At 35.4% G+C, this 14,574-nt stretch overlaps 1 pseudogene across 1 annotated transcript; it reads right to left on the bottom strand.

Annotated features, from left to right (window-relative positions):
- Window positions 1-12,975: 12,975 nt before the first annotated feature.
- On the bottom strand, window positions 12,976-13,828 carry LOC150032890 (RING-H2 finger protein ATL70 pseudogene; annotated as a pseudogene). Its single transcript, XR_016524752.1, has one exon. The product of XR_016524752.1 is annotated as an RING-H2 finger protein ATL70 pseudogene (transcript).
- Window positions 13,829-14,574: the final 746 nt, after the last annotated feature.

Below are 14,574 nucleotides of genomic sequence, written 5' to 3'. Positions count from 1 at the left end.
TGAGCGACGTCCAATTCTGCCATCTACGTTGTGTCCTTACCTACAAAGTCTGTAAAAGTATAAGATGAGTATATAATATACCCAGTAAGTAGTTCTCACGTAGAGTAGTGACCAAATGCACAATCATAAGCAACATGTCATGAAAACATATGATCGGGACCGAAAACGTATAATAACATGTGGTGGTCGATTATGCTTCCAACATAAATCTCTCTACCCTGATAGGAAGATGAGGATCTAAGCGAAAACTAACCCATGTGATGATTAGCGGGTCATGCAGTCAGTAGAGCCAGAGTCGCATCCAACATCAACCATTAATATAAACGTAATATTGGACTAGAAGGGTGCAACCATACATACCCTGCTAGTCCCTAGCATAAACATAACGTAAGATTAGGCCTGGAGGGGTGCAACCATACATGCCCTGCCAGCCCTGGAAGCATAAATTTCTCCACCCTGATAGGAAGATAAGGACTTAAGTGGAAACTAACCCATCTGATGATTAGCGGGTCATGCAGTCAGTAGGGCCAGAGTCGCATCCAACATCAACCATTAACATAAACGTAAGATTAGATTGGAAGTATAACTTACACCTAATTAAAACTTGATTTTAACGTAATTGTGAACAAACATAATGCATGGGGTCCCTTGTAGAGAAACATGTTTTAAACATGTAATGCAATATAACAATTAACATAATCATGCAACATAATAAAGGTACACTACCATAGAACATTTAAAGAGAGGGTGAGATAAACTACTTACCGTGATCTAGATATTCCTTATTATGATTTGATCAGTAGAGCTTTCCCTTTTTAAACTAGAAGGAAATTTGGGCAGCACCTTACCCGAGCTTTTTTCTTTTAACCTCACAAAACTTCCTCACTCACACTTACTCTTTCACACGATTCTTTGTTACTGCGATTTTTTTGAGAATGGGTTAAATCTTTAGGCAAAGGGTTCTATTTATAGTAGTTTTCAGCTCTTCTCAGTGTGACAAATCATCGTACAGGTGGCTTCTTTAAAATTACTTAAGGTTTAAGGATTCCTCTCAATAAGACACCTAATCTTGGCTAACGTTTGCCCTTATGTCATCATTCTTTGTTTGTATTCAATTTTAGGGTTTTTCTATATATAATCTATAATATCGTGGCCAAATTCAACGCATAATTCGCACTTCTGTCCAAATCTCGCTCACTCTGCTCTCAGAATCTCGCTCTCTTCAGTTTTCTCGCTAGGAATTCGCTCTGTCTACTCTTGCTTTGTCCAAATCTCGCTCCGTCCAAATCTCGCGCTCCCTGCTCTCAGAAACTCGCTCGCTCTAGCTTTCTCGCTAGGAATCTCGCTCTCTCCAGCTTTCTCGCTGGAAATCCCGCTTTCTCCACTCTCGCTCTTAAATTTTCTCTTCCATCTCGCTCTCTCCAATTTTCTTTTATTTACTTATTTATTTATCATTCAATTAGAGTCTCGCTCTCTCCACCTTCGTTCTTCCCAATTTTCTTTTATTTTTTATTTTTATTTATTTATTTTACTATTATTATTATTTTTAATTGTTTCTCTGCTTCCTAAATTAAGGTTAGGGTATTTATATTTATCATCCAATAAATTTCAATATTTAATTTCCTGTATTGTATGCGTACAAATTTGGGTTGTTACATTCTTCCCCCCTTAAAAACTTTCGTCCTTGAAAGTTTCTTGGTTCTTAAACAGATAAGGGTATTTGTCTTTCGTCTCTTCTTCTCGTTCCCATGTAGCTTCTTCCACTTGCTGATTTTTCCAGAGAACCTTCACTAAACTTATCTCCCGATTACGAAGCGACTTCTTCTCTCTTGCTAGGATGCAAACCGGAGTCTCTTCATATTCCAAGTTTTCACTTATTTGTAGAGGTTCATAATTTACTATGTGTGATGGGTCAAACACGTATTTTCGAAGCATCGATACATGAAAGACATTATGTATTGTAGAAAGGGTGGGTGGTAATGCCAATCGGTAAGCTACTTGGCCAAAACGTTCTAATATTTCAAAGGGTTCAATGAAGCGAGGACTAAGCTTGCCTTTTCGTCTGAAACGCATAATGCCTTTCATTGGTGCTACCTTTAGAAATACGTGATCTCCTACTTTGAATTCCAGCTCTTTTCGACGGTTATCAGCATAATTCTTCTGTCTGCTTTGAGTTGTTTGCATTCTTTCCCAAATTAGCTTAATTGACTCTGATGTTTGCTGCACCAATTCAGGTCCTAGTAGTGTTCGCTCCCCGATTTCATCCCACTGTACAGGGGATCTGCATTTCTTTCCGTATAAGGCTTCAAAGGGAGCCATACCAATTGTCGCCTGATAACTATTATTATAAGCAAATTCTATAAGATGTATCTATGAATCCCATGCTCCAATAAAATCCAAAGTACATGCCCTCAACATGTCTTCTAGGATTTGATTAACTCGTTCTGTTTGGCCATCAGTTTGTGGGTGGAAGGCTATGCTGAAATTTAGCTGTGTGCCCATTGCTTTCTGTAAACTTTTCCACAACTTGGAGACGAAACGAGGGTCTCGATCTGAAACAATTGATACTAGGATTCCATGTAACCGGATGACCTCTTTTAAGTACATTTGAGCTAGTGCTTCCGTAGTGTGAGTAGTTTTGCATGGTAGGAAGTGGGTCGATTTGGTGAGTCGATCTACAATCCCCCAAATCATGTTGTGGCCTTTAACAGTTCTCGGGAGTCCTGAGATGAAGTCCATAGAAATATGTTCCCATTTCCATTTTGGAACATTTAAAGGCTGAAGGATTCCTTGTGGTCGTTGCCGTAGAGCTTTCACCTGTTGAAAAGCAAACATTACTTACATAGTCGGCTATATCCTTTTTCATGTTACCCCACCAGTAATGTGCTTTCAAGTCTCGATACATTTTGGTACTCCCAGGATGTATTAAAAAGCATGATTCATGGGCTTCCTTCAATAGTTCTTTCTTGATTTCTTCATCATCTGGTACACATAGACGTCCACGATAGAGGAGTGCAGAGTCTGGGGATGTAGAGAATTGACTGGTTTCTCCATTCTCTGATTGTCGTTGTTTGTTTAGGTATTTTTCTGTTTGTTGTGCATCAATTATCCTTTGCCTTAATGCAGGTCTTGCAATTAACTGTGCTATTTGAGTTGTGAAGGTTTCTGGTATTAGTGAGATCTCAGCTCTTTCAAGATCATCTATTATGTGTTTGGAGATGGTACTTAGAGCTACTGTATGTGCTAACTTTTTGCTAAGAGCATCAGCAACAATGTTAGCTTTTCCTGGATGATAGAGGATCTCACAATCATAGTCTTTGACTAATTCTAACCATCTTCGTTGCCTCAGATTTAACTCTTTTTGGGTAAAGAAGTACTTAAGGCTTTTATGATCTGTATAAATTTGGATCTTTTCCATATAAGTAATGTCTCCATATCTTTAAGGAAAAGACTACGGCAGCTAATTCCAAGTCATGAACGGGATAATTTTGTTCATAAGGTTTTAGTTGTCTTGAAGCATATGCTATTACCTTTCCGTGTTGCATCAATACACAACCAAGCCCCTTCTTCGATGCATCATTGTACACAGTTAAACCCCCTGATCTGTCAGGTATAGTGAGAATAGGGGTTGTGGTCAACCTTTCTTTTAGTTCCTAGAAGCTTTGCTCACATGTTTGGTTCCAGACAAAAGGATTATTCTTCTTGGTGAGGTTGGTTAAGGGTAATGCTATACTTGAGAAATTCTTCACGAATCGTCTATAATATCCTACTAATCTAAGGAAGCTGCATACTTCGCTGACTGTTGTTGGGCAAGGCCACTTGCTAACTGTTTCAGTCTTAGCAGGATCCACTGAGATTCCTTATTGCTTTACAATATGCCCTAGGTAGGCAACTTGTCGCGTCCAAAACTCACACTTAGAGAATTTGGCATACAACTTTTCATTTCTTAATATGGAAAGGACGTCCCTAAGATGTTTTTCATGTTCTACCTCAGACTTGGAATAGACCAAAATATCATCTATAAATATGATCACGAATTTATCAAGATGGTCCTTAAAAATTCTATTCATCAAGTCCATGAAGGCTGTGGGAGCATTCGTTAATCTAAAGGGCATCACAACGAATTCATAATGCCCATATCTTGTTCGGAAAGCAGTCTTGGGTATATCCGACTTCTTGATTCGTAGTTGATGATATCCAGATCGTAAGTCTATTTTGGAGAATACTGAGGCTCCTTGTAATTGGTCAAATAGGTCATCAATGCGTGGGAGTGGATACTTATTCTTTATTGTCAATTTATTCAACTCCCGATAATCTATACATAAACGCATTGATCCATCCTTTTTCTTAACAAATAAAACAGGTGCTCCCCATGGAGACACACTAGGGCGTATAAATCCCTTATCTAACAATTCTTGTAATTGTATTTTGAGTTCTTTTAATTCCGCAGGTGCCATTCTATATGGTGCTTTAGATATTGGTTCAGCTCCGGGAATTAGATCTATACAAAATTCTATTCCTCGATTCGGTGGTAAACCCAGTAGCTCTTCTGGGAATACATCTTCAAAATTCTCTTATTACAGGGATGGCCTTAATTTCATCCTTTTGGTTTCGTAAATCTACTACGCTTGCTAAATATGCCCAAGCTCCATGATTGAGCAAATGTTTAGTTTTTAAGACTGAAATTATTCTTGGGACTGATTGTGTGTTAGAACTCCTAAACTTAAACTTGGTTCCTGTTGGAAAGGTGAATATGACCTCTTTATTATGGCAATCTATGCTTGCATAATTTGTTGCTAACCAATCCATACCTAGTATTATGTCAAAATCACTTATGTCTAGGATGATAAGGGTCACCCCTAGTTTATGTCCTGATACTGACAATTCACAGTTCTGAGTGGACCAACATAGATACTCCGGCAGGAGTAGCTACAGATAGAATGTATCCTAAGGGCTTTGATGTTAATTGAGCATGTTGTGCAAATGTTGTAGAGATGAATGAATGACTAGAGCCCGAATAAAATAAGGTGAAGGCATAATACCCGAGGATGGGTAATGTACCTGTAACCACTGCATCTTGATCCTCTGCCTCTTGACGTGTAACAGCAAACACCAGTCCTTTCTGTTGTTGGGTAACCTTGTTACTAGTAGGCTGGGTGGTCTGGATAGTTGATAATTGGTTGATGAACTTTGAGCAAGCCCTTGCATAATGACCCGTCTGGCCGCAGTTGAAACACACCCTTATGTTCCGAAAACATTGCCCCTGATGGTGTTTTCCATAATTTCTACACTTAGAATATGTGAATGTTCGGCTCTCCTGTTGTGACTGTATGCCCTGAGTGCTTTGGGAAATTTTTGCTTGCCGTTGTGAACGTTGGAAGCCTTGTTGGGTGAATTTCCTCTTTTGATTTGGCATGAATCCTCATTCCAAAGTTGAGGTTTTGGCAGCAAGATCTACTTCCATGAATAAGGCCGACTCGAGGGCAAGGGCATACTTTTTATGTTGGAAAGCAGTAACAATGCCTCGAATGCCTTCTCTTAATCCCCAAATAAACCTTTCCACCTTCTTTTCTTCTGTGTCCACTAGTCGAGGAATAAAGTGAGACAAGCGATCAAATTTTCGTTCATACTCTGCCACTGACATATTTTCTTGATGAAGATTAAGAAATTCCACTTCCTTTTGATATCACACTGTCAAAGGGAAATACTTGTTGTAAAAAGCCTGATTGAATTGCTGCCATGAGACTGTACCTTTGACTGTTCTTTGTGTGGAGTCCCACTAGAACTTTGCATCGCCTCTTAACATGAAGGTAGCACAATTTACTTTCTGTTCTTCTGGGATGTTCATATGGCGAAAAATAGTTTCTATTTCTGTTATCCAATTCTCTGCTATAATTGGATCCACAGATGATCCATCAAATGTTGAAGGGTTGAACTTCCTGAATTCTCGAATGATCTTCGAGTCATTTGTATCGTTGGTTGTTGGTGTGGTAGATGAGGTTGTGTTTCCATTACTCATATTTTGTATTAGTAGTTGTAGCGCCTCTGGTGTAAGTAACACATAAGGCGTCTGTCCATGTCCTTGATTTTAATCCCTTGTGGATTCACTTCGAGATCTGCCTCGTCGTGTTGGAGCCCTTTATGGTGGCATTTGGTGCACACATTTTATTTTCATAATAAGGAAGCAATCTAATTTAATTTTTTTTTAACTCATACCTTATGTTTACTAAATTACTCGTTTGAAAATTCCACTTACCAACGTATTTGGCGTAGCTATGGATATCACTTAACAGGCCGAACCATCAAACACCATGACTCTTCTAATGCAATAGAGCCTATTTGGCCCAAATGCTCTGATACCAAACTGAAATGACCGGATCCTTACACATTATGATCCGATCGCTACGACATGCATATTTAGACTTTTCTATCATGAGATGAGTTTTGGTTGAAATTTCAAAGAACATATCTAAATTTTATTAATTAGATAGAAAAACTATATAAAAAGTTTATTTATCAAAACATCAGGATCCATAAAACATTAGCGTGGTGGTACAAAATTCATATGCCTATAATAGTGAGTTTGATGGTTGGCCATTTGAGCGACGTCCAATTCTGCCATATATGCTGTGTCCTTACCTACAAAGTTTGTAAAAATATAGGATGAGTATATAATATACCCAGTAAGTAGTTCTCACGTAGAGTAGTGACCAAATGCACAATCACAAGTAACATGTCATGAAAACATATGATCGGGACCGAAAACGTATAATAACATGTGGTGGTTGGTTATGCTTCCAACATAAATCTCTCCGCCCTGATAGGAAGATGAGAACCTAAGCGAAAACTAACCCATCTGATGATTAGCGGGTCATGCAGTCAGTAGAGCCAGAGTCGCATCCAACATCAACCATTAGCATAAACGTAATATTGAACTAGAGGGGTGCAACCATACATACCTTGCTAGTTCCTAGCATAAACATAACGTAAGATTAGGCCTGGAGGGGTGCAACCATACATGCCCTGCCAGCCCTGGAAGCATAAATTTCTCCACCCTGATAGGAAGATGAGGACTTAAGCAGAAACTAACCCATCTGATGATTAGCGGGTCATGCAGTCAGTAGGGCCAGAGTCACATCCAACATTAACATAAACGTAAGATTAGATTGGAAGCATAACTTACACTTAATTAAAACTTGATTTTAACGTAATCGTGAACGAACATAATGCATGGGGTCCCTTGTAGAGAAACATGTTTTAAACATGTAATGCAATATAACAATTAACATAATCATGCAACATAATAAAGGTACACTACCATAGAACATTTAAAGAGAGGGTGAGATAAACTACTTACCGTGATCTAGTTATTCTTTATTATGATTTGATCAATAGAGCTTTCCCTTTTTAAACTAGAAGGAAATTTGGGCAGCACCTTACTCGAGCTTTTTTCTTTTAACCTCACAAAACTTCCTCACTCACACTTACTCTTTCACACGATTCTTTGTTACTGCGATTTTTTTTAGAATGGGTTAAATCTTTAGGCAAAGAGTCCTATTTATAGTAGTTTTCAGCTCTTCTCGGTGTGACAAATTATCGTACAGGTGGCTTCTTTAAAATTACTTAGGGTTTAAGGATTCCTCTCAATAAGACACCTAATCTTGGCTAACGTTTGCCTTTACGTCATCATTCTTTGTTCGTATTCAATTTTAGGGTTTTTCTATGTATAATCTATAATATCGTGGCCAAATTCAATGCATAATTCGCGCTTCTATCCAAATCTCGTTCACTCTGCTCCCAGAATCTCGCTCTCTCCAGTTTTCTCGCTAGGAATTTGCTCTGTCCACTCTCGCTTTGTCCAAATCTCGCTCCATCCAAATCTTGCTCTCTTTGCTCTCAGAATCTTGCTCTCTCCAGCTTTCTCGCTAGGAATCTCGCTCTCTCCAGCTTTCTCACCGGGAATCCCGCTCTCTCCACTCTCGCTCTCAAATTTTCTCTTTCGTCTCACTCTCTCCAACTTTCTCGCTACAATTCTCACTCTCTCCGATTTTTCCTTCAATCTCGCTCTCTCCAGGGATCTCGCTCTCTCTACTCTCGCCAACCTCAATCTCGCTAGCCTCGCTTGCTGGGGTTTCTCGCTCTTCAATTCTCTCTTCGATCGCGCAACTCTCTTCTCAGTATCTCGCTCTCTCCAGTTTTCTCGCTGCAATTCTCGCTCTCTCCAATTTCCTTTTATTTACTTATTTATTTATCATTCAATTAGAGTCTCGCTCTCTCCACCTTCGTTCTTTCCAATTTTCTTTTATTTTTTATTTTTATTTATTTATTTAATTATTTTTTTTAATTGTTTCTCTGCTTCCTAAATTAAGGTTAGGGTATTTATATTTATCATCCAATAAATTTCAATATTTAATTTCCTGTAGTGTATGCGTACAAATCTGGGTTGTTACATATATGTATTAAATTTGATTTAAATTCAAATAGTTAAAATTCCCGTTTTTATCCTTAAGCCAAGATAAATTAAGGATATGGCATCAAATTTACCTCAAATTATAATAAATATATATATATATATATATATATATATAATTTATTGGCTATATTCCAAGTTTTATCCCAAATTCAAATTACTCGAATAGAGATTTTTGTCTTCAAATTAAGTTGTAGATAAAACCTCAAATTAAAATTTGGTCATATCCCAAATTTTATCCATGGTCGGCGTCTGGACTCGCCGTCGTTCGTGAACCCATGCATATACAAATAAAAATTTGTATGCACCGAACCAACCTTTATACTAATTAGTAGTAAAAGCAGTAAGTCCGAGGTCGAACCACAAAAAGTTGAATATGGATTCTTCAAGGATTGGAACTTATAGGAAGTAACCAAATGGGGGAAGGAGGGAGGGTTGTGTGAAATTCTTAAATAAATTTGCTAGAGAACAAAAAGTGTGCAACGTAAACGAATGTGAAAATTTATCAATCGAACAAATACTTAGCTTAAGTAATTATAGTTTAGTTCATTCCTCATCAATTCTATCGCAGACTACTCAAAAGATGTGTGAGAATATTCGAATTAAAACTTACAATTAGAAACCTAACTGGTAGTCCATAAAAACAAGTTAATTAACAGAAAAGCAAGAATCCTCAACCAACCAATCAATCAACATGCATTAAGATTTAAGGCAAAATAAGCCAATTAATTAATTTCCATCGTCTAACCATTAATTGAGCGAGATTTATCTAAGTTAGAAAGTAAATGCTTGCTAATTGGAATCCCAAATTAACACAACAAACTAACTTAACTCATGCTTCTAGGTGACAACTACCTAACGATTATAAATTATAGCCAATCAAAGCAATCAATTAAACATGCATAGCTAATTTGTCAGATTATCTCATACATGAAAATTGAAGAATATGCTAAAGATAAATTCTCATAAATTCATAATAAAAACTCAGAATTACAAAACGAGTCTCAAGAATTGAATTGGAACAAAACTAAACTAACAAACCCAAGCTAAGTTCGTACTCTTTAGCCTCGAATCATGCTCGAATTCAATACAATTGGCAAAAGAGAAGACTTTACAGAATTTTGGTGTAAAAAGAGAACTAAAACTAGGCTGGACAGAGTGGTGGTGTTCAAGAGTTGGTGTACTTGGGAATGATGTAATCGGCTGACCCAAATTATTCTCCTATAAAACTGTTGCAGCATCACAATGCTAGGAAGAGCGTTGCAACGTTGCAACGCATAATGGCCGAGCGTCAGACAGGCGTTGCAGCGCTAGCCTGACACTGCGTTGGGGCTATGCGTCCATCAAACCACGACGGTGGCATTGGGGCATCTCCAGAGAGTTGCAACGCTTGGGACAGTGTTGCAACATTGCCTTGCATTCGAGCATTTTGCCTTCTAGCGTTGAGCTAGCGTTGAACTTAGGCTTATTGGGAGCGTTGCAACGCTCGACAGGACAGCAATCTTCACCCCTTCGTCATTTGATCAATTTAGCTCATAACTTCGTCATTTTAGCACCTTTTTGTCCCGAACGTTTAATCCGATTGCTTTTACACTCGAGTCCTACAAAATGATCAATTTAACCAAATTAAGTAGCTAGACAACCTTGAGTTAACGGAATAAGATAGCACATTTCTAGTGCTATCAATCCAAAATTCAAATTAATAAACTTTTATCCTCAAGTCAAATTAAATTGGGGATAAAATCTCAAATTTATGCAAAATGTAAATTTGGCCATATTCCAGAATTTTAACCCAAATTCAAATCATTCACTTTTATCTACAAGCCAAATTAAGTTGAGGATAAAATCTCTAAGTTTATCTCAAATTAAAATTTAGAATATGAAATTTGGCCCTCCAATTTTATTTCAAATTCAAATCATCCAATTTAGACTTTTATCTCCAAGTCAAGATAAATTAGAAATAAAGCTTCTAATTTATCTCAAATTTAGATTGGGGGCATAATCCAGATTTTATTCTGAAGCAAAATTGAGTGAAACTCAAGTTTCATCCTCACATTCTATTCCAAAGTTCAAGCCAACATTTGGGTAGGGATTTAGTTTTGCTCCAAATGCAAATTTTGAGTTACATAGAGTATGAACTCTACTAAAATTCAAATCCAATTTTCTGCAAAATAAAAAAATCAATCAAAACATTGACCCCAAATTCATGTGTTGATGAATTAGCAATAAAGAAAACGTGTGTCTAAGTACACAAGATCCAAATCAAACTGATGTACCAAATTCATAGTTTGATTACTTTGACATATCAAATAGAGTCAAAATCAAAAGAAAATAACTTGTATTTTGATTTTAACTTTATTTTTTTTTTCGAAAATCATCCACCCATAAATGTGCATAAATCTAAAAAATGAGCATGAATGAAAAATTCTGAACCAATCACAAATTGCCACATCATTTCTCAAATTAATGATGAAATTATAAATAATTTAATTTGGGACTAATTAGAAAGTTGACATGTTCCAAAATTGAAATTGAAGACATTAATTGAAAATTTCTGATAATGCCATGTGTTTTCATCATGACCATTTGATTGAATAAAATTAATTTGGTCCAGTTTGATGTTACAATTTGTGCTAAAGTCTAATTGAACCCAAAAAAATAGGCTTAACTTGGTCCATAATGTCGAATTAAGCCCAAATCCAATTAATTGGGCCCAAGGGCCAGGTCGATAGACCAAACAAGCCCAAGCCCACAAAAACCCACTTGAGAACTTTATAAATATTAGAGTTCTCTTCATTTGTGGGGAGAGCAATTCTACTTTCTAGATAGTCTAGAGAGAAATCTCTACATTCAGAAGACTCCCGAAGACTAAACCAATCCTTGAAGCTCAAGTTTTGAAGATTCAAAAATTTCTTCCAATATTTCAACTTCAAGAATATCATGCGCTTCGCTTGACTGAGAATCAGAGGATCAAGCACTAGAAATCAAATCGCATCGCATCAAATCAATACAAACACAAGTTCAACTCCACGAAACACATTTCTCTGGAAACCTCGTACGAACAGTCGTCTATTTTCCATTTCATTTTCCATCTCCATAAAATTGTTCATTTAATTTTGTGGAGATTTCCTCGTGGGAATGTACGGAATTAGGTTTCCATAGAGATTTTTTTATTCATTTTATTTTTTAATAGCTATTACGAAAATTTTAATTAAATAGTTAAAGTATCCATTAATTTTTATATGATTAATTCTACATAGATAATTTAAATTTAGAGAGAAATTACTCAAGTTTTATAATATAGATAAATAATTGGCTATCAAATTATTCTTATGTATAATCTAAATTTAAATATCTAATTCAAACATATTTATTGTCTTTCGCATTAACACAATAACTTGAAAATTAAAAAAAATACATTCATATAATAACAACATAACAATAAATTTAAAAAAGTGACCAACATGAATTATAGAGGGCATGACAAACGATGTAATAAGTAAATGGAAAGAAAAAAAACTTATATTTAAAATAAAGGGTATTTTAGCCATACATTTCAATTTCACTTAATATTATGAATCTCATCTATAGAAGATAAAAAAAAAATAATAATAATAAATAAAGACATAAAATAATTAATAAAAAAAGTGGCGACGAAGATAAATGAGATCGAGATGGATAAGATTTTAAGAGAAGAATGAGATGAATCTTTTATTTGGTAACATTCCTGCATTGACAATGGGTCTCACCAATCGTGTATAGTAGTAAATATCATCTTTTTTTCTTTTTTATAATATGCCAGCGAGATAACTAAACATCTAATCTCGAAGTCAATGGTATAACTTTTATATTAGTTGAATTATGTTTATTTTGATAAAAATATCATCTCTTTTATTTCAATTGTTTATAGGCAAAGAGGGAAAATATCCAGTACTTAAAAGTTGAGTGAACCCCGTAAATTAAATTAATATATGATCTAATGATGTGTCAAAATATAAATCATAGTAAAATATATTACAATAGTACTAGAAAAATTTTCATATAAATATTTTAACCATTTGAGCTATGCTCGTGTCGTATTGGTTCAGGCAACTGATTTGGTCCCTGTATTTTTTATTTTGATTCATCTTGATCAATTTACTAATATTCATTTTGGCCCTTATACTTTCAAATTTGGCTTAGTTTGGTCCATAAAATTTCAAAATATTCTTTTTGGTCCTTATATTTTTAATTTTGGTTCATTTTAGTCCTTGAACTTTAAAAAAGTATCCATTTTGATCTCTTAAAAATGAAGTAAAAATGAAAATAAATTGACCAAAATTGTCACTTTTTGAATGTTCAAGAACCAAAATGAACATTTTGAAAGTATAGGACCAAATGAACCAAAATTAAAAATATTAGAACCAAAATGAATATTTTGAAAGTATAATAACTTTTTGAATGTTTTTGAATGTCCAAAATGTTATTTTAAAAGTATAAAAACTAAAATGAATAAAAACAAAAAGTATAGAAACCCGATTAGTATTTATTTATTTTTTAATAAAACTAATAATATCTTATGACATCATAAAGCTTTTAGGCTAGGCATGCATAACACAGCATAGAAAAACTTTTTAAATTTTGAAATTTATAATTTGACTTTAACCTAAAATAGAAAATTATTACAACTTTGTTAACAAAATAAGGAAAAAAGAGAAAAGAAAAGAAAGTATTGCTATAGGAAAAAAAATATTTATTTACAGGTCAGTTTCTTCAACTCCTTCCGATGGCCAACGGAACCACCTCCGCCAAAGGGGTGGAAATCGGCGTCGGCACCGGCGAAGTTCTGCAAACAGGGCAGCTAGGGTTCAGCCGTAACCACGGATCAATACAACCGCTGTGAAACAAATGGCCACAATCCGGCAACAACCGCAAAACGTCGTCGTTTTTATAATCCCCCAAACAAATCGAACAACCGCTCGCGGCGGCGGACTTCAAATTTCCCCCTAATTTCGCCTCCGAGTACAGAATCTTCGGATATCCATTAATTACATCATCTTCAAGGCCCGGTCCGAAGTCGACGACGAAATCCCGCCGTTCCCCCTGCCGAAAACGGCGATTCGGCGGCGGAGCGGTGGTTCTGGTGCAGAAATAGGTAGTGATTGTAAGGGTTGTGAGGAGGAAGAGGATTCCGACTGAAATTCCGACGACGTAGGGGAAACTGCCGACGTCACCGCCGTCGGAGTCCGTGGAGGAGCTCATGGAGGGAAAGGAAAGGGATCGAAGGTGAGAAGTAGAAGGGGAGTTTTGGATTCTGCCATGGATGAGAAGAGGGAAGAAATAGAAATGGTTAAGACCCAAATAAGAAATTTAAATAATTACAAATCCGTCCAATTCAAACCCTTTTTATTATAAGATAGCTTATAAATTTATTTCTCAATTTTAATATAATGTTTGTGAAATTTGAATTTTAATATTTTATTAACGTGTTAGTGTTCGTGTCTATTAGATTTAAACTATAAGTTAATATAAGTATAATTTAATCTGTGGAGATGTTATATCATCTCTCAAAATATTAGATATCTAATCTTTCACTTTTTGTTTAACTAAAAATAATATTAGTATTAAGTTTTCTTAATAATATGTGTGGGGACTTTGTTAATACAAATTTAATGTTATTAAATTATGTTGGGCTAGTATTATTATTTAGTTGTCTGTATTAACATTATTAATGAAATGTTGATAATGGAATGTCAAGCTAACTGATGTGTACCATTAGTTTTGTTTGATGTTTAATGTTTTTTTTAAGCTAATTTACCTAATTATTTATGTAAATAACTCAATTTACCATTTTTCTTAAACAATACATATAGTTGGGAGAATGAATCTCTAACCTTGAGGTTGATGATATAAATATTGTATCAATTGAGTTATGCAATCATTTCTATGCATTGTCTTTTCGTTGATGAAATAAGAAAATTGGTCCATATGATTTTGAGAATGTTTAATTTTTCTATAATTTTAAAAGTTAAGATTTCATTTTTTAACATAATAGTCCATATGATTTGATAAAATCCGAAAAAAATTATCTTTATGGTTTGATAACATTTCATAAATAATTCGTA

Source organism: Benincasa hispida, chromosome 11, assembly GCF_027475165.1.
Source record: "Benincasa hispida cultivar pf3 chromosome 11, pf3_genome.v1.1, whole genome shotgun sequence".
NCBI lineage: Eukaryota > Viridiplantae > Streptophyta > Magnoliopsida > Cucurbitales > Cucurbitaceae > Benincasa > Benincasa hispida.
This window is presented reverse-complemented; position numbering and strand designations above follow the sequence as displayed.